The sequence below is a fragment of the Eleutherodactylus coqui genome, chromosome 10, assembly GCF_035609145.1.
Source record: "Eleutherodactylus coqui strain aEleCoq1 chromosome 10, aEleCoq1.hap1, whole genome shotgun sequence".
NCBI lineage: Eukaryota > Metazoa > Chordata > Amphibia > Anura > Eleutherodactylidae > Eleutherodactylus > Eleutherodactylus coqui.
Genome location: NC_089846.1, coordinates 126,000,705 through 126,021,278, shown reverse-complemented (window position 1 = coordinate 126,021,278; position 20,574 = coordinate 126,000,705). Strand labels below are relative to the sequence as shown.

The 20,574-nt window shown below is 42.1% G+C and overlaps 1 long non-coding RNA gene across 2 annotated transcripts in view; it reads right to left on the bottom strand.

Annotated features, from left to right (window-relative positions):
• The window catches only part of LOC136579830 (uncharacterized), a 115,411-nt gene that overhangs the window by 1,854 nt on the left and 92,983 nt on the right, over positions 1 to 20,574 (bottom strand). For both annotated transcript variants that reach the window (XR_010786929.1, XR_010786930.1), the window contains exon 2: positions 1,145 to 1,255. This is a non-coding gene — a long non-coding RNA (uncharacterized lncRNA). The remainder of the gene's footprint in view (positions 1 to 1,144; positions 1,256 to 20,574) is intronic.

Here is a 20,574-nt window from a genome sequence, read left to right as displayed (position 1 = left end):
AGGATACAGCTGAAACAATAGTATCAGCGGTATCCCGCTGTGAACTCCTGATAAGGCTCATCGTTCTCCTTCAGCATGCTGAAAGAGAACGATCAGTGATTCGTTGACGAAAACTGCATGATGTCCCTGCAGTTAGACCCAACAATTCTCGCTCAAAAGATGGCTTTAAGCGAGAATCGTCGGGTCTAAATGGGCCTTTAGGGCTTAAACAAATGGGCGTGTATTTCTCCCATTAAGTGACCGTGATAATCATGGCTGCATAATGGGACAAAAGGAATCCAATGATTTCACTTTCACTAGCTCTTTTTTAGCGTGAATACTACACCCGAGCAAAGAGAGGACTTGCCCAATAGTTAATACCACATGCGAAAAAGATAGGGCAGGACGTATTCTCCCAAGTTTTTTTTTTAAACTCATGCGCTATGGCACGGAGTTTGAACAGCCGGCGGGAAAAACACTCAGTTTATGCGCAACTATGCTCTGTAGTGACGACCATAGTCCCACATATCCGGTAAATATAATTTGGGAGGAGTTGGAGGCTCATAACTCCTGGTGTGTGGCTTTGCAATCTTCATCATTCCTCCCTATGCACGAGGTATTCAAGCGAGTGCTGCTGGACCTCTCTATTTATCTTCCATAGTCCCACATATGGCTGTGCGAATCCAACCTCAAACTACTGGTATATACTATACAGAGTGTGCATCAGGTAGTCAGAGAAGCTGTTGGGCCATCCCTGCTTCTCCAGGCCCAGAGGATCCTTTGTAAGCATTTCTAGACAGCTTGGAGATGACAGTTAAGAAAAAGTAAAACTCCGTTATTTTTATAGAAATGCCTCACGAAGAATAGGTTGAAAATCTAAAATCTTTACAGTGATCCAGTCACCAGGATGGAGCCGTTTAAAGAATATACATTTTAAAAGCTGTATAGGATATAGATCAACAGGTGATATTTCACTTGGTTTCAATTCTGCACTATGTTATTTACTGTGTTTTAAAGCCTAATTGGCCAAGCGGCACTTCATGGTTGTCTTCATGGCACCACTGGAGGGACCCATGCTGGCTGTGTGATTCCACTGAGCCAACTAGGTCTGGAGCTGCAGTAGTTAGCATAAGGCTCACTATAAATTCCTTACCTAATAGCTTACCTCACATAAAGGATTCCTTCCTGTTGATGGATTCTCTTTAAAGTGCAGGTGCAGTTTTGTGGAGATCGCCTGCATGCCTCCTTCACACATTGTGTCTTCTTTGAAACGCATCTAAAAAATAACATCAGGAATTTCAAGCATTTTTCATGGCACCACAAGTGTTTGTGGTTGAGTTTTGGTAAATTGCTCTACACTTGTTGCATGCAAGTCGTTATGGGAAAATACCCCAACTATACCATGCAAAAAAACACACAAAAAAACTAAAAGTGTCACATAAACATCACAAAAAGAAACACAATACATGTAGACCTTTCAATAATTTGCTAGAGGCTTTCAGATAATATGTGCAGCGTTTTTAATTAAAGCAAGCTGTCAAAGATGCCACTGAATGTCCCCCAAGGAATGCTGCAAAAAGTTCTGTATGATTCCAGCATGTGCAGAGCGGAGCCGGTGTCCGGGGAGTGACATTTCTGTGCGGGGCTCAGAAATAGAGCATGCCGCGGTTTGTTTTCTGCACGTGATTTCGTGCAGGCAAACCGCGGCCGTCTGCATAGGATTGCGTATTGTAATGCAATCCAATGCAGACGTGTACGGGGGGAAATTCCGCGGGGAATCCCGCCGCGGAGTTTGTGCCCTTCTGCAGGGGGTCTTAGTGGGCCTTGACTGTATGGATCATCATCATCATAAGCAGCATACTATAGTCATACTTTAAATAAAGTTGAAAGCCAAGATAAAGTACTTTCACATGAGTGGAATGTTTCCATAATATGCACTCTAAGACACGGGTCCCCAACTCCAGTCCTGAGGGACCACCAACAGGTCACGTTTTCAGGATATCCTATAGTAAGAACACCTGTGGCAATGTCTGAGGCACTGACAATAATAACATCACCTGTGCAACACTGAGGAAATCCTGAAAACATGACCTGTTGGCGGTCCCTGAAGACTGGAGTTGGGGAACCCTGCTCTAAGACATAGAAACTTCCACCCCAAAACCGCATGTATACATGCAGGTTATGGAGAGAAGATCCACAGCGGCAGATTAAGCTGCGTCTTCAGCTACATGTTGCGGAAATATTCTGCTTGTGCGAAAGCAACAATGTCATTTTTTTTACCCTGCAATGCAGATAGAAAGCACGTTTTTTTTTTTTAAGGTTTTAGGAAAAAATTATACATTTTTTCAGTACCAAAAATGTTAAAAACTAAAATAAAAAAAAAATAGAACAAATGTCCGTTGCCGTTATTGCTCCATGCGAAGGAGACTTGGATTAAATTATCTCAGATTTCGTTTTTCTCTTCCACACAGGCCAGTCACACTCATCCATCGAAGATTATTTAGCCTGGCCGGTCCCAAAATGTTTTCTAAAAGCTACTTTTTGACGGAACAAAAATAAATACATTTTGGAATTCTTATTAAATGAATAAGAAAAAAACCGGCAGATTTTGTAGTGATTAGAAACCTGGAGCTCCTCGCAGGTACACACAGCTTAACAACACTTTAAACTGTTTTATGCAAAGTTTAGAATCGACCCAGCAACAAACAAAGCTTGTTTTGTGTTTGCTAAATAAAGCATGAAAGAAGAGTGACAAAAGTGGGAGGGCTCGAATTTGTCTGCACAAAGCCAGGAGGAGGGGTCCTTATGCAATGGAAATGCAGTTCAGTGGTCCCGAATTGATATGCTCATCCTTTAAACCCCTAGGGCTGGGAGATCACAGGGCCAGAAAGTCCATCAAAGGGCATTTTTCTGCATTGATCCAACCCTGAGCGGAAGATTGGTGGGGGCAGCTGTACTTTATGGAGGGGTCTTTTCTTTTTTTTCTCCTTCTCTCTAACGTTAAGGTCAAAGTAAAAGTGGATAAAGATTCAGCCCAGGCACAGAAACTACTTGTTTGTTGAAGAAATGTAACAATTAAATAAACAAAACTATCAAACATTTACTTGCTTAAAAAGTAACTTTTGCTACAGATGTAACAGAGCTGAATTTATTATTTAACTCTTTGTTGCTCTCTCACCAACTCAGTCTTTTAGCATCTACTGTATTGGAGACTGCAGCATGTGTATGTACCCTGTTTCCCTCAAAATAAGACATCTCTGAAAATAAGACATAGCATGATTTTCCAGAATTTTTGAGGAGGCAAAATGATTTTTCAGGCTTTTTGAGGATGCTTGAAATATAAGCTCTATTCCAAAATTAAGCCCTGCTAACAGTTAATTAAAAAAGTCAATTTAAATAGTGTCCAGGCACTATACATGTAAAAAAGTTAAATCTTTTTGAACAAAAATTAATATAAGACACTGTCTTATTTTCGGGGAAACACGGTAGGTTATGCAGGTAAATGTTCTTTCTTTATTGCAAAATAACAAGCAGTGTGACGGTATAAAACCTCCGCTTGCTGTAATATAGTCTCCGATTGCTTCCTCTGGGACCATTAATTGGTGGACGTCACAACTGCAAAGTAATAGCAAACTTCCTTAAGAGATCAGGTCAACATTCTTTTCCATTGTGTAGCTGAGAGCCCATAAGTGCTGCAACTGTCAGGTTTTGTTAGGTCTAGATTATTGCTTGTGTAATGCTAAAGTGATATTACTCTATCCAGCAGCAGTCATTGCGCACCTTTCGCTGATTTCTAGGAAAATGCTTTCTACGAAATTATCCACAGAAATATATTTTTAGGTTCATTATATGTGAGTATATAATATACAGCATGTAAGCATCGAGTAATAAAAGAGATGTAGAAATGCACTGAAAGATTTATGAGTAGATACTGCATGGACCTACAGTGAGTAAAGTCTGTAAGCTAGGCGGTAGCTGAAGAAGATAGAATTGGATAACCTATAAAAATACAGATCAAATCAGGAAAAAAAAAATATTTTCTCAACTGAAAATATTTTTTTTTCTAGAAACAGTGCCGTTCTTGTCCTCAGGTTGTGAGTGGTATTGCAGCTCAGCCATAATTATTTAGTAGCAGGACTATAATGCCAAGCAAAAAGGCATGAACATAGATGGCACTTGTCTGGCAGGAAAAAAGGCTGATCCTCTTTTTTTAAAACTCAGAAAACTTTTTATGTTGCTTCATATGAATTAAAAAAAAACAAAAAACAGCGGCTTACCTCAGGTGGTTGTACAAATGCTTTATGATCTCCCCAGTATTATAATTCCCACAAGTAGCAATGAAGTCCGGCACCATCAATGACTACAACTTTAAATTATTTTGCGTCATGTTAAAAAGAAGATGCACAGATCTATTTTTCTTTGGCTCAACTCTTAAGTTTCTAAAACATAGGCTGATTGTCAGCACATAACAGTAATCCCAGCGTTAATCGCTCCTGCGCTTTCACACAAGAACAAGGATCATTCAGTAAATGGAGGAGGAGCGCGCCAAAGATCGCTTCCGGCTGCCCCCCTCCATTCACAGTGAACAGGCAGTCATTCATGGATGAATGACTGCCTGTTTACACAGGCTGATCGTTGTTTGATTTTTATGCTTGCATGATCCAAATGACAAAGTATTGTTCATCGTTCAGTCGCTGCCGGGATTTACACTGAACAATTATCATTCAGATTCCCGCCATCCAGTGGATGATTATCGATCAGTGTAAAAGGACCTTAATGCGATATAATCACTGTTTGCGATGCTATCAGGGTGGATTATTTATACTCTGAATTACTTTACAATACATCCTGTTTAGAGATGAGCGAATCTACTCGGTTCAGGTGTTTTTGCACTTGAGCAGTGCTTTTTCCGAGTAACTGACTGCTTGGACCAAAAGATTCGGGGGGCGCCGGGGGTGAGCGGGGGGTTGCAGAGGGAAGTAGGGGGGGGGAGAAAGAGAGAGAGAGAGCTCCCCCCTTTTCCCCACTCTGCTACCCCCCGCTCCACCACGCCGCCTCCCGGAACCCCCCGTAGTCAGTTACTCGGAAAAAGTGGTGCTCGAGTGCAAAAACACCCGAACCGAGTACGCTCACTCATCTCTAATCCTGTTGTGTTACGATAAAAGAATAGCTTGTAATGTTGAGAAAAAAAATACTATTAAAGAACACATAGGAGCTACAAAACTGTTCTCTGGCTCCCCTTGGACTTTACTCCTAGCTGACTCATTGCTCCCTGTGGAGGTTATTTTATTCCAGATGTTTCAAGATACATATTGCACATGAGTCGACATTTTCCATTGGCAAATCTGCAAGTAGTATTTAGAAACATTAAAGTGACCCTCTGGTTTTGGGAAAAAAATTCTCCTGGGACAGGAGGGGAAATAGAGGTATATTATCTGCAGTTGTTCTTCTCTGCAGCTCCATAATCCTCTGGTTTTGGGTCCTGTTTTTAGCTGTCCAAGATGGCTGCAGAAATGTTCTAACTATTAAATGTACACTGTTCTCTGCTTTGACTGGCTAGTGCCGATTACATGAGCAGTTCTAGCCAATCACAGAGCATTTACAATGCATTAGTGGAATTAGGAAAGCTAAAGATTAGGTCATCTCGGAAGGCGAAAAACAGGACCTGAAATCAGCGGGTCGGAGGGATGGCAGAGAAGAACAACTGTAGCACCCTCCGCTTCTGGTTCTGGACAGAATTTTGTCTCCAAACAGGACGGTTCATTTAAATTCTGGTATTAGAACTTGATTAAACAGAGACAAGTGGCATCTCTTCCATTAGAAGAGGTCATTTCTGTAGAATGCCTTCTCCGGTGTCAACTGAGTGACATGAATCTCTTACTGTCTCTTTAACAAAAGAGGTTCTTCAGTAGCTACAGTATTCAATATACAATGTTGTCTATCAACCATTGCAAAGCAACATAATACACATCCCAAATACTGCAACCCTTCTTCATGAAAGGGATGATGAAAGCATTTCACAGCAATCGATGATAGGAAGCTACCTCTTAGGGCTCCCACCCACTTGCGTTAGCGATTTGCGATAGAGCACTAAAAATTTCTAGTTTGAAACAAATGAGTTGTAATGTGGCTATGCGCACTTGCGATTTTTTTTCGCAGTGCGGGTGCGATTTTTTATCGATTGCGATTGCCCTATATTAGTGCGATGTCTGATTTTTCCCTCGCCCATGCAAATCAATGGGTGCCGTAAAAACGCATCGCGCATCACAGAATCGCATGCGCGACTGCATTGCGATTGCGCTGCGATTTTTTTTCTCTCAGACAAGGAGGAGGGGAAGGGCACAGCAGTCAGTGTCAAAAACGCTGTGATAAAAAAACGCAGGACAGCCACAATACATAGAGCTTTGCGATGCGAGTTTAGTGGGAGAAAAATCGCAAAAAAAAACACAATTTGGCAACTGCGAAATGGCAGCGATTTTAAAAAACGCACTATCGCCCTCGCAAGTGGGTGGGAGCCCTTAGGGTGACTACCCACTACAGTTTTTTTTTTCACTGCGAAATTCGCAGCGTTTTTTTTCCTGCAGGGGTCTATGGGACTTGTCATGTTAAAATCGCAGTCGCGCAAAACCGCAATCTACCGCAAAATCCCGATTTTAACATGACAAGTCCCATAGACCCCTGCAGAAAAAAAAATGCTGCGAATTTCGCAGTGAAAAAAACCTGTAGGGGGAAGTCACCCTTATTGTTGAAAAAAAGAGGTTCAGCAGCAGATGAGAAGTGCTTTGTGCAGAATAACGCATTCCCTGCTATAAATTCTACAGAATATTAATAATGATTTAATATATTAGGAATAAAGATAATCCCATTACATAACAGCCGCCGCAGCACAGTAGTTATTATGTCACAAGGCAAGATGTTATGTTTAGAATGGACAGTAACAATAATTTACAAACATTACACAAATCCAGTAACTTAGTAGCAAAGTTCATTTGTGATGCCCTAAGTACAGTAACTTGACCATTTACAGTAGAGCCCTACATTTCTTTGGTGTACGGTTTTTCCCGGGATTATACTATGAAGTGATTAGAGATCCTTATCATGTAGCCGTTATCTGGAGATTTAGCTGTAAAACCTTGGGAAAACTCAGCATGCACACCGAAATCCATCAGGATTAGGCTATACAGCGTACGATGCTCTATCAGTTTGGAAGTCGGTGCAGCCATCCTGAATAATCAGATGCAGGGACAAAAGTTGTGCATCCCCCTATAGAACACTAGTTCATTAGATCTTCACATTGAAAGGAAATGGGGCTCCTCTGATCAGCCAGAATTTATGGCATCTGATTAGACCACTATTTTCTCGGCAGGATTCCTTACTTTAAACTGTTAACTATGGATGGCCTGTGGATGAAAAATGAACTTTGGACTACTAAATTGTACCATTATAGTTATTTAGTGTAATTTATGAAAAATAGGTAAGTCATGATCACCTACTTCTTCTCGCTAATGATAGCTCCATTTTCCAGACAGGTAAATCGCAAAAGATCATTTTTTTCCCCCAGTACGTGTCATATAACATTGTCCAATTAATGATGAAGAGAAAATGTAATGCTCTACAAATGATACATTGAAAATTAATAGCTCGTCAGCGGGGACTCTACTTGAGTTATTGCCGATGATTTCTGTTTCAAATTTTCTTTATTTAATAATCCATAAGTAATTTTTAAATATGAGAGATGAACTCTGAAAGCCGAAGCCTTCAATTTTGTGCTTGTTAAAATCGGAAAGTGGCGAATGTTTTTAGAGAGATTATTCTACGCACCAAGATGATTCTTAGAGATTATGTAGATGAAGGTATTTTAGAGGCTCTCGGATATAACCCCGCAGATTCGCAGCAATAGAAAGTTTCATATTTTGTAAATTAAAATACATATTAATAAAGAAATCCATTAACAGAAATTCGAGAGGTAGAACTAGATGGAAATACATGGATTATGGTTACTTAGGTTAAAAACGGACATATCGTACGGGCATGACTGTATTATGATTCCATTAAAGTATTGGACTATACAAAGCTATAACATAGCACTCATAGAAGTCTATCGGGACCTCTGCATGCCTCAAATTTCTTATTGTAGCACACAGAGGGGTTTTTTTTTGTCAGATTTTATATCAATTTGTCAAAAAAGCACCATTATATATCAGATGCAATATTAAGATATTATCCCCTCTTTGTAATATGAGTCACCTGTCAAATATAATATGAAGTCTCTGAGCCGTAAACCTCAAATAGGAAATAGCAAAGTGGGATAGTTCCCCAGTTCCCCCCCATATCACCATCACTTGATAGCAACCCTATCCTCTTTTTTCCCGCACTGATTAGTGATGAGTGAACTTTTGAAAACTTCAGTTTGCCAGTTTGCCGAATTTTGGTAAAAAGTTTGGTTCGGTTTGAAATAGTTCGAACTGAACCAAAACTTTGCCGATACCTCTAAAACTGGTGTATAATATTAAGGCGACATTCACATGAGCACGAATCTCATGCAAGTTCTGTGCGTTGAGAGACACACAAATTGCGCAAATATGAACTCCATTCTGTAAGTAACTTTTCCCCTCTCAGCGATGCTGCAAGGTAAAACATCACTCCATGTCCTATTTTTTCGTGTCTCTTGGAATGCATCGCCCATTGCTTTCAATGGGACAGTCAAGACCATTGCATGCCGTGTGATGGGATTTGACGTCTTCCATTGAAATCAATGGAAAACACTTGCCAATACTCTGACACACATGAAACAAGTGACAGAGGATCGAAATTTCACGGATGTGGTGGAGGGTGTTTTTGCATGAAAATGGGTAAAATGCACGTTGTCAAGCGTGATATCTGGTCGGGCTTCTCGGCCCGATATCACGTTCGCCCATGTCAATGTAGCCTAAAGGCCAGCTGACATGAGCATATGGGTAAAACGGTGTGTGAGCTGGCAGTGAGCAGGCATATCGCTACATAAGGCAGTGATTTTGCATCGCGCCTGACAGCGTATCTCACGCACGCTGCCGGGGGACGTTTAGGTTTTTTTTTCTTTTTTAAAATTTCCCATTCTGTTGCTTAGCAACATTGTGTGTAAACGCTGCACATATGCAATGTACTATGTACAGTGTTGATTATGCGCCCATGGATAACAATAGGACTCTATCGCATGTAATACGTAATAAAAAGAACTTGATGCGTTATTTTTTATGCGCGTGTATTATATGCTATTAAAACAACACTAGTGTGAATGGGTCAATGAAAATCAATATACTTTCATTGGCTTCATTCACCGCGTATTATGCGTGCCTACACCAGGCATGTAATACCTGTGTGAGCCTACCCTAAGAGACATAAAAGCCCTGTAAAACAGAAGAGGAAGAAGAGAAAGAAGAAGAAATTTTAATGGGTTTGGCCAAAATGAACCACCCAAGAGTCATTTCAATCCAAACTTTCAGAAAAGTTCGGCCACTTTGGTTCCCTCAACACTAGTACTGATTATACAGTGTAGAAGCAGGAAATTACATGCAACTGGCCTAGAGTAAGATAGTGGAGGAGGCCATTGCATACTGTATTATGGTACTGGAGCACTTATGGTGTAAGACACTGTATTATGGTACTGGAGCACTTATGGTGTAAGACACTGTATTATGGTACTGGAGCACTTATGGTGTAAGACACTGTATTATGGTACTGGAGCACTTATGGTGTAAGACACTGTATTATGGTACTGGAGCACTTTTGGTATGATGTAAGACACTGTATTATGGTACTGGAGCACTTATGGTGTAAGACACTGTATTATGGTACTGAAGCACTTATGGTATGATGTAAGACACTGTATTATGGTACAGATGTGTACACTGTAGTTGATCTCATGGGTGCACTTTGCCATGGTACTATTATGTGAGCATAGTGGTTGGCGCTATTATAAGGGAACGATGGCTAACTCTCCTTAAATTAGGCTGACAGTGTTAAAAGGGTTGTGTCAGAATTAAAGATTCTTCCCTATCCACAGGATAGTGTATAATTTTCTAATCAATAGAGGTCCGATTGGTGGGACCATGACCAATCTCGAGAGCATGGGGTCCCAAAAGTTCCTGCATGAAAGGAGTGACAGTCAAACATGTGAATTACCACACTCCATTCATTTCAATAGGAGTGCCAAACGTATCTGAGCATTTGAAGTTTGCTATCTCCAATAGTTCCATTCACATGAATTGAAGTGGCAGTGTGCATGCTTGACTGATACTCTTCATTCATTCATTTGTTCATTCATTCATAGACCTTTAGGACCTCATATTTTCAGGATGCGTCAGGGTCCCAGAGTTTGGACTCCACCAATCAGCAGATTTTCCATTACCCTGTAGATAGGGGGTAACTCTCAATCCTGGCGCAATTCCTTTAAGTACCCTCCCTACACGCTCATCTGAATTTTTTTTCTTCTAAATTGTGTATTATGTGTATTTTCTATCGGCATAGAAGAATCCAATCTACTCAGCTGATTATAAGAACCAAAGAGTCCAATTATTCTGCCCTTTAAGCTTTTAGTATCTGTATGGAGAAAACCCTATATCTTTTTGAGCAATGAACCCAAAAGACTTTAACTAAGCTCTAATTAATCATTTAATCCCACCCATTTATAAATGATTAACCCTTCACACTGATCTCCTTTCATATATAGGTAAGCTACTTACCAGAGGTCACTAACATTTTTTTTTTATCAGGAGCTACAGGGATACTAATTCGGATACACAAATTAAGACCGACTCCTTCGTGTGTCTACACGTTAGGGATGCATCAAGATGGCCTTTGGTTTTCGAGTTTCAATCATTCATACATTTTTCTCCACACTTGAAGTTTTGGGACAAGCAATTTGTAATCAATTTTGGAGAAAATGCTATATATTATGATGACCTTTATTTCCTTATTTCACCGTTGTTTGTATTTTGTTTTGTGTTGCTTTTATTATGTTGCACACTTTTAGGATAACATTTTGATTAGGGAACCTGTTGTATTTGTACTCAGTTTACAATGGTTTAATCACCTGTACTTTAGAGGAATGGTGAAAACTGTCCTTAGGCCGACTGCACACAGCTGTGACGGGCTCTGCCGCGGAATTCCGTGGCGGAGCCCGTCACGGCGCCCCCCCAAACTTACTTGCGGATCCGGCGTCCTCGCTCCCGCATGACGCTTCGCCGTGATGTGCCGCAACGTCATGTGACACGCCGGCCACGTCACATGACGCGGCCGGCCGTGTCATATGATGCGACGGCGGTAGGCGGGGAAGCGGTTTCACGCTATCTTCCGCTGTGCTACAGCGGAAGATAGCGTGAACGGACGGCTTCTATTGACTGTAATGGAAGCCGTCCGCGCCTACACCCGCGGCAAATAGAGCATGCCGCGGGTGAGGTCGGGTGAATTCACGGTGCGGAATTCCGCATCGTGAGCCCTGAGTGATTAGGTTCAATAGAACCTAGTAGCTGCGCGCAACGTGGCGGATTTCCGCCGCGAATTACGTGGGAAGGAGGCCTTAGACATAAAATAATTGCTGGCCAGGACTAAGGGTCCATTTACATCAAACATGTATCGTTTGAACGAGTGAACAATGTCAAAGTGCAGGCAGATACATCGTTAGTTCGTTCAAACGAGAAATCGTTCAGTCATTCATATTTGCTGTATAAGTGACTGATAACGAACGAACAATCAGTATTTAAACCGAATAATAAGTGAATGAACCAACGATGATTTTTAGGCCTGTATAAAAGGAATGATGAATGAAAAGTGAACAATTTATCGTTCATCATTGGCTGCATTTACACTGAATGATTACCGTTCATTTTTGCTCATTTGAACGATTTGTTTGAATGATAAGTGTCCCCAACACCTTCAGTGTCACTAATCTAGGGAAAACAATTAAGCATCTGATTTTAATTTTGGGCAAGGTTATCTAGGACAAAAAAATTGATCCTCACTTCTACAATCTCCCACAGAGGCTGAGAGCCATCCTAGTCTTTGGTTACAAGCATCTGCCAAGCTTATTAGCCTTAGTGTTAATATACCATATTACTGGCATTATGGCTTCTATCATGGAGTGGTGATGCCAGGAGTATGGCACATGACCACTCAGACAGTCACCTGCCCATCACTCGTAATTAAACACCAGGGGAACTACCAGAAATTCTACGTTAGATCAGTAGGGGAATGGAGAGGTGAATATCTCCTTTTTTGTTATTTTATAAAATTTGATTCAGTTTCAATTTTTTTTCTTTAAAGGGTCAGATAAATTTTTAAAACATGTCAGCTTTTCTCCCAGAAACAGCCCCCTTTTTATTTACAGGCTTTATATTTACAGGCTTTACACGGGCTTTAAAGAGAATTGATGGGAAACTGATCAAATTTGCTGATGACACAAAGCTAGGAGGGATAGCTAACACTAGGGAAGAGATAGAGAGACTATTCAAAAAGATCTAGAAAAGTTTGCACACTGGGCAGCGACTTACAGAATGGTATTTAACAAGGAGAAATGCAAAGTCCTTCATCTGGGCAAGAAAAATGAAGAAAGCACATACAGAATGGGAGGAACTGAGCTAAGCAGCAGCACATGTGAAAAAGACTTGGGTGTACTAATAGTTCATACACTGAACATGAGTCAACAATGTGATGCAGCAGCCAAAAACGCAAACACAATTCTGGGATGTATTAAGAGAAGCATAGAGTCTAGATCACATGAGGTAATTATCCCCCTCTACTCTTCCTTAGTCAGACCTCATCTGGAATACTGTGTCCAGTTCTGGGCTCCCCACTTTAAAAAAAGACATAGACAAACAACTTCAATGAAGAGTTACCAAGATGGTAAGCAGTCTGCAAATCCGCAAATGTCCTATGAGGAACTGTTAAAGGATCTGGGAATGTTTAGCTTGCAAAAAAGAAGGCTGAGAGGAAGCTGTCTACAAATATCTGAAGGGTTGTCACACTGCAGAGGGATCAGCCCTATTCTCATTTGCACAAGGAAAGACTAGACGCAATGGGATGAAACTGAACGAGAGGAGACACAAATTAGATATTAGAAAAAAACTTTCTGATCAATGAGTGGAACAGGTTGCCATGGGATGTTGGGAGTTTTCCTTCAATGGAAGTGTTCAAACAAAGGCTGGACAAATATCTGTCTGGGATGATTTAGTGAATCCTGCACTGAGCAGGGGGTTGAACCAGATGACCCTGGAGGTCCCTTCCAACTCTACCATTCTATGATTCTATATTATACTGCAGCTCAGCTCCATAAGGACTCCGGTAGACTCGTGTATTTTGGGGCCATGTACTGTCCGTGTAATTTCATGGACAGCACATGGCCCCATTATAGTCTATGGGGCTATACGGATGGATGTTTTTTCATACAAACTGATGAAAAACTCATAGCATGTCCTATCCCTGTCCATTTCATGGCCAAGAAATAAGATCTGTCAGTGCATGTCAATGCACTCTGTCCGTGTATATCAGGCAGTATAAAGACTAGTATCTGTGCGCTGTTCGATGCAATTAATTTAATGGAGTTTCCAATGAAAAATACTTATCCATAGGATAGGTGATAAGTGTCTGATCAGTGGGGGTCTGACCTCTGGGACCCACAGCGATCACAAGAACAGGAGTTCTAAGTGTCCCTGTATAAATGAAGCGCCAGTCAAGTGCACAAACTGCTACTCCATTCATCACTATGGGACAGCCAGAGATAGCTGAGCACTTCTACTAGGCCATCTCTAGCAGTTTTCATGTTGTCTATAGGGATCAGGAGTTCTAAACCAGGTTCCTAAGCCCCAAACACAATCAAAATTGCAGAAAAATGCCCTGAGTTACATTGCATCCTGCTGTTTCACTATCAAAATATGACTATTATGTTCTTGGGGAGGTGAAAGGGTTACAATTACCTTATTATTAATATCCTTTAGGCCTCCTTCACACGGGCGACAAAGTCGCGCGATTTTGTAGCATTGCTACAATGCTACAAATCACATGTATGTGAAGCCCATGCTTTCCTATGGGTTCCTTCACACATGAGATGTTTTGTAGCATGGTACAAAACAACACAAACCTCACAGGTCTGGCGACATGCCTGTGACATGCCAGGTTTTGTAGCCCATGTTTCCCCATGGAGCCTTCCTCTCTGTTGCATCGCACGGAAACGCGGTTTGCATGCGATGCGATGCAACTTTGACAGTAGCAAATTCTACTGTCAAAGCTTTAATCTAAGCCTTAACTGCCGGGGGAAAAAAAACGCACATATATCACCTTAGATGAGCTGTCAGCCCGGCCGCAGCTTCTCCCCAGGTCCCGGCACTGATCTTTTTCTTCTCTTTTGACTGGGGATTCAAAAATCCCTGCCTCCTGGAAGCGTTAGCTGTGATTGGCTGACACTTAGCCAATCAAAGCAAGTGCTCGATGAATGGCAATGATTGAACCAATCACAGCTATTCTTCGAGCACTGGCTGTGATTGGCTAAGTGTCAGCCAATCACAGCCAGCGCTACCAGCAGCCAGGGATTTTTCAATCCCCGGCCAGACGATGAAGAAGAAGATCAGTGCCGGGACCTGGGGAGAAGCTGCGGTGGCGCCTCGGACAGCGCGGAAGAGGTGATGTATACTTTTTTTCTCTTTTTCTCCTTTAGTTACAGCTTATTTTCGGGGTAGGGCTTATATTTCAAGCCCCCCAAAAAAATCCTTGCACGTGATGCTACAAAGTCACGCAATTTTGTAGTGTCACATGTGACTTTGAAGCGCTAAAAAACGCGGTATTACTGCGAGAAAATCGCAGTAATATCGCACGATGCAGCAATGCGATATCACTGCGATTTTCTCACAGCGATACGGTGTCGCCCGTGTGAAGGAGGCCTTAAATGGACAATTTATCCTATGACTCCACTCTTCAATTGACATTTTTGAACTAGAAAAGTTTGATTGACATTTGCCCTACAATAGCACTTGAGGAAAAATGAATTATGAGAAAATATTGGCAATGTACAATGACAAGTAATCAATACTGGGCGCAGCGGGAGACTTATTAATGTATGTTCCTGCTCATTACCCAATTATTCATGCTTGCTCTCACATATGTAATGGACAAGGAAGGAAAGCATACTTATAGCATGATGCAACAAAATGCAGCAGACCTAGATCCTTACAGGCAGGACATATTTAATTTCCTAAGTAAATGACATTATGGAAGCCTAAGTTGTATTTATTCTAGATGTCATTTACAATTTCTATACAGCCATATCTGTTTTTGAGAAAACTGGTTGGCAACCAATAAAGCCCCCTTTAACCCCTTAGTGAGCACCCCATTGCCTTTTTACATCCTAGCTAAGTGGGCTTTAATCCTCAGGGATGTAAAAAAAAATGCTTCCTCTGGGGATTAAAGCCATGTAGGGCTGTGGACGTGACAGCTCCATGTTGTCTGTTCCTGGAGGTAGCCGACAATCTGGAGCTGGCATGGGGGGCAGCAGGAAGTCCCTGGTCTTGCGATCGGCACTATCCAATTGGTAGTAAAAAAGTTTCTAAAAAGTTATAGATTCAGCTGCCCTCATGGATCCGATCTGCATGCGCAGAAGAGGTCACTGGAGACCGCGGTGGCCAGTCCCCAGGCCCGAGATCGCAGTTATCCATTATCACGCAAAAGTGAAAAAAAAGTTTTAAAAAGTTAACATTTCAGCTGCCCTAATGGATGGAATCCATGAGGGCAGATGAAAATACTCACCCCCGTCCTCCAAGATGTCTCATGGCAATCTGCGCATGCGCCGATGTGGCACACATGCACAGAAGGCTGGAGACCCTGGCAAATTTAGAATCTCCCTGCACCCGGCTGTCAAAGATAGCCCAGTGCAGGGAGATGTTAACACAGACCGCTGTACGTGGTTCCGGGTCACATGATCACTGTTATCCATTGGATAATGATGATCATGTATAGTTAAAAAGCGTATTTTAAAAAAAGCTTAAAAAGTTAGAGTTTCATCTCCCCTTACGGATCGTATCCTTGAGGGGAGAAAAAATTTCATAACCAAGGTCCCCAGATTTGTCCCCCGATGGGATCTTTATCCGCGGACCTTTCCCAGCTTCGCCATCAGTATAATGGCAGACGCGTGCGCAAAAGTCAAGGATTTCCTGGAAATGTAAAATCTCCCTGCTCCTGTCTACCAAAGGTAGCCGAGAGCCTGGGGGTTGTCACGGGGGCTTCGGTATGCAGTTCCTGGTCACTCCTGGACATGAGTTATTCTATGTTAAAGTGACCCATGTCAGATTTCCAAAATTTGGTTTGGTCATTAAGGCGCAAACAGGCTTGGTCACTAAGGGGTTAAAAGAGATGTCAACCATCTTTTCCACATCCATAAATCAGCTTAGTTATAAAGTGCTGAATCCGCCTCTTCTATACACTACCCTACTAAAAGTAATTGAACACCTGAGCAAGAATCCAAACTAGTATGTATCTCCATATGTTAATACTTAATGGGGCTCCATTGGCCCTTATGACATTGGATACTATCTGTGGCATAATTTCTACTAATGTCTGCCACACATATGCCAAGCATACAGGGGAAGAGGTAGGGGAGGGAAGGCTACTGCTCCTAAGCTCTGTAATATAGCAAATGACAAGGGCTACCCTACATTGGAAACTGGTCCCTAGATATCCCTTGTTGCCCTCAAGCAATGAGCAAGATGCAGATAACTCAAAGCCCAAGCAATGCCTGCTAGATTTGCAAAGATCACACCAAAATGGCACATAGATTAAAAGACGATACCATTCCCCTAACATTTCTATTAGCTTCCTCCGGGAACATGCAAAGTTAATAGCGATGGCAGTGCCATAGCTACAGTTGATTTTCCATGTGCCAGCTCCATTGCATTCTCTGCTGTTCCTGATAACAAGCTGCTTCTGTACATGGCTGCCCTGGAGATATATGGCAATAAATAAAAGAGTTTCCTAAATTGACCCCAGAGACTGCATGCATGCCTGTGATAGGGGATTAGATTATAAATCCCAAAGGACAGAGTCTGATGTGAGTGCATTTCCTATACTCCTCTGTAGAATAGGTTGGTGTAAGAGAAATACATTCCCACATTGATCAGACTATCTATTTGTCACATATCAGTAGGCATTTTCAGGTTTTTCACATTTTATTATTCTGGGTGTCCTCGGAAATGGCGTCGTGAATACAGCTAACAAGAAAAGATGACAATACCAGATAATCTCACCAGTGAATGTTCTGATCATCAACACTTTTCGCCAAAGCTTTGATGCAGATGCACCTGAGGAACAGACAATTAATCACTGAAGGAGGGCGCCCATCTGGAAAGCGGACTATACAATTTGCTCATACAATTAGAGGAATCACAGTACACACGCTCTGCCAGGTACTTCAGCTGACAGGCAGGCGCCACTCTCAGCTTCTCTCATTGATTCAATAAAAGTTGCACTTTCCATGACAACACATGAATTACATGACAATTATGCCGTGAATACAAGTATTCTTCCCATACATTATATTTTTTATTAACATAACTTATTAACAAAAGCCAGACATAAAAGCAATTGCAGTCTAGCTTGGCATTTTAGTCCAGCATGGTCGCAAGAGGGGGTGAGGTCTGTATTCTCATCTTATATTTAATGCTACATACAGCCCTTTGTCGATCCCATTGATTACCTTCCTGTGATAAACGCACAACATCTAAAAAGCATAATGGACGTTAAGATGAATTATAGGGACAAACCACACAAGGTTGCATCCATTTCATTTCTTCTTGAAGACGACTTCAAGTATCTTATACTTCAGTAGAACTTGAAGCACAACAATGTTATAAAAGGTACATAAAGAGTTTATCATGTTTGAGTTGCATTCAAGTTCTAAGGTCTCCTCCTTTTTTTCCTCAAGAGTAGAAACATGGGACACATTTTAGATGTGGACATTCTTTGAGTAAGAGACATGGCAGCATCATCCAGAACCCATAAGTCAGCGGCTGTAGTTAAAAGCATTTTCAATACTTAAAATGATAATGATGATGTTCCAAGAACAGCGTGTAATCATCAAGTTTCTTCACTTGCTTGGAATGACTCCCATCAACATTCATGGTCAGTTGAGTGGGACATGTTGTGAAGGTGTCATGGACACAAAAAATATTACGTTCGTTGGTGCAACAGTTCTTAGAAGACCGAACGTCATGTGTGAACAAAACAAAGGAGCACCGGCCACGCACCAGTTGGGCCAACGACATGACCGCATGTGGAGCAATTGGTTACACACCATGAGTATAGTGGACCTCTTCTTCTGCATCTGTAGAGCTTGTTGACCACTAGACATGCCTCAAAGATGAGATTTTCCCCAATTAACAGAGTTTAAAAAGGGGACGCATTATTGAAGTGCAAGAAGCTGGATGGTCGTATTGACAAATTGCCCACCACCTGGGCCATTCTGACCAGATTGTTTGGAGGTGTTGAGACCAGTGAATTTGTGAGGGACCGCACGCAAGGTGATGGGGCACAGGATGCCCTTGACAGACCACCAGTATAGAGGATTGTTTGATTGTCCAACAAGAACGAGCAGCTCCAACTGTTTAATTGTCCGACATCCAGAGACATGTAGCATCATCGTTACACCCCTGTGATGGTCGGAACCATTTCCAGTCACTGGCTGAAGAATATTTGGTCTCACGGCCCCTACTACATGCACTGCCTTTTACACCCACCCATCATCACTTCCGTTTGCAGTGGTATCATGAACGACGGAACTAGATTACTACAGAGTGGAACTGGGTTGCCTTCAGCCATTAATCCAGATTCAGTTTGGGCACCGACAATGGCCATGTTCATGCTGTTACCTGTAATTCTGTACCTGTTACTGCTCCATCTTCCCCTATTACTATATCTGCTGTGTGGCATAGTACCCCCAACTGCTGTACTTTGGGTATAATTGTGTCATATCCATCATTACCTCCTCAACAATAATGCCACACAGACTGCACCTCTGAAAAAGTTGTGCAGGATAAACAGTGCCCCTAAAAATAATAGTGCCAGACAGAAGGTGCCTCATATTGTGCTACAGATGCCTACTGTGTGTCACACAGTAAAAGTATCTTTTGTACCCACACAATAATGCCCCTTTTTTGCCCTCACATAATAGCTACAATTGTACCCCTTACAAAGTAATAATGCCCCCATTGTCCCTCCAGACAGTTAAAATACCTCCCTTTGTGCCTTTTTAAAGGTAAGAATGCCTCCAAGTACCCCTTAAAAAAAAATAATGCCCCCTGAGCACCGCCTTAAAAAGTAATGTTTACTTACAAAATAACAGTGATCCCGGAGAGTCCAAAACCAGTCATTTTTGTCCCATTTCATCCCCTTCCCCCCTAAAAATAAACCTTATACTTATCTAACTCCAATACACAGAGGAATGCAGCATATCTTCTTTCGGCCTTCACTGCTAGCAGCCCAAGACGGGTACCATGCTGTAGTGATGTCATGGCGGATCTTGTGATGGGACATTCACATACGTGCCAGGATCAAACCAGGACCAAAGGACCACAAACTCAGGCATCCTCCATAGGGTGAGAACATCTGATATAGCCAGAGGTACCACATGATTGTCAGGGGAAGATTTTACATTGTTCACACTGGCCCTCTAGATGGAAGAACTGGAGACAGGGGCAGGATAAGCGCTGCAACAGCCAGAGGTGGTAAGCTAGTGCAAACTGTAACAATACAATGTGGTCCCTGTAGTGGTCAGTGGCCTACAAGACAAAGATGGAAAGCAGGAATCCGGGGTGCTAGGCCAGAACTCTGGGAGGTGTCCCCTGGATGTCCAGTGCTACCGATATTCCTGCTGTTGGGGGTACTGGGTCTGTCAGACATCTCTCAGCTGCATTTACCAAAATATCAAATGGGAACCTTGCCTCTTTAGCTTAGATACTACTGGATAGAAGTTGATCGGGGCTTCATATAGTAAACGTATAGTTGATACAACTGTGGTTCTACCAATGATCCAGTGTTTTATTTTGGTTTTTATATCTGGAGGTATTAGTTAATTTAATGAAAACAGCAAATGACCTAATAGGATACAGAGAAAGGGAATAGAAAGTGACATAAACAGGATCTGACCATGGCACAGTCCTGCTCTGACAGGAAGATACAACTAATTTAAAGGGGTTGTCCCGAGGCAAAAGTGACATTTTTTTTTCTGCCCAGTCCCCCTTCTAAATCAAACATTACAATGTACACATGTAAAGAAGGTTTCTACTCACCATTCTAGCGTTTCATCAACTTATAAAATTCTTCTCCCAAGATGGCCGCCGGTCCTTTCCCAGGGATGCACCGCGGTTTTCTCCCATGGTGCACCGCGGGTCTTCTCCCATGGTGCACCGTGGGCTCTGTGCGGTCCATTGCCGATTCCAGCCTCCTGATTGGCTGGAATCGGCACCCGTGACGGGGCGGAGCTACGTGATGACGCGTAGAAGGGGGCGGAGCCAGAACGCCGCTCGGGCGATTAGACGCTGAAATTAGACGGAGACGGGGACGCCAGCACAGGGAAGGTGA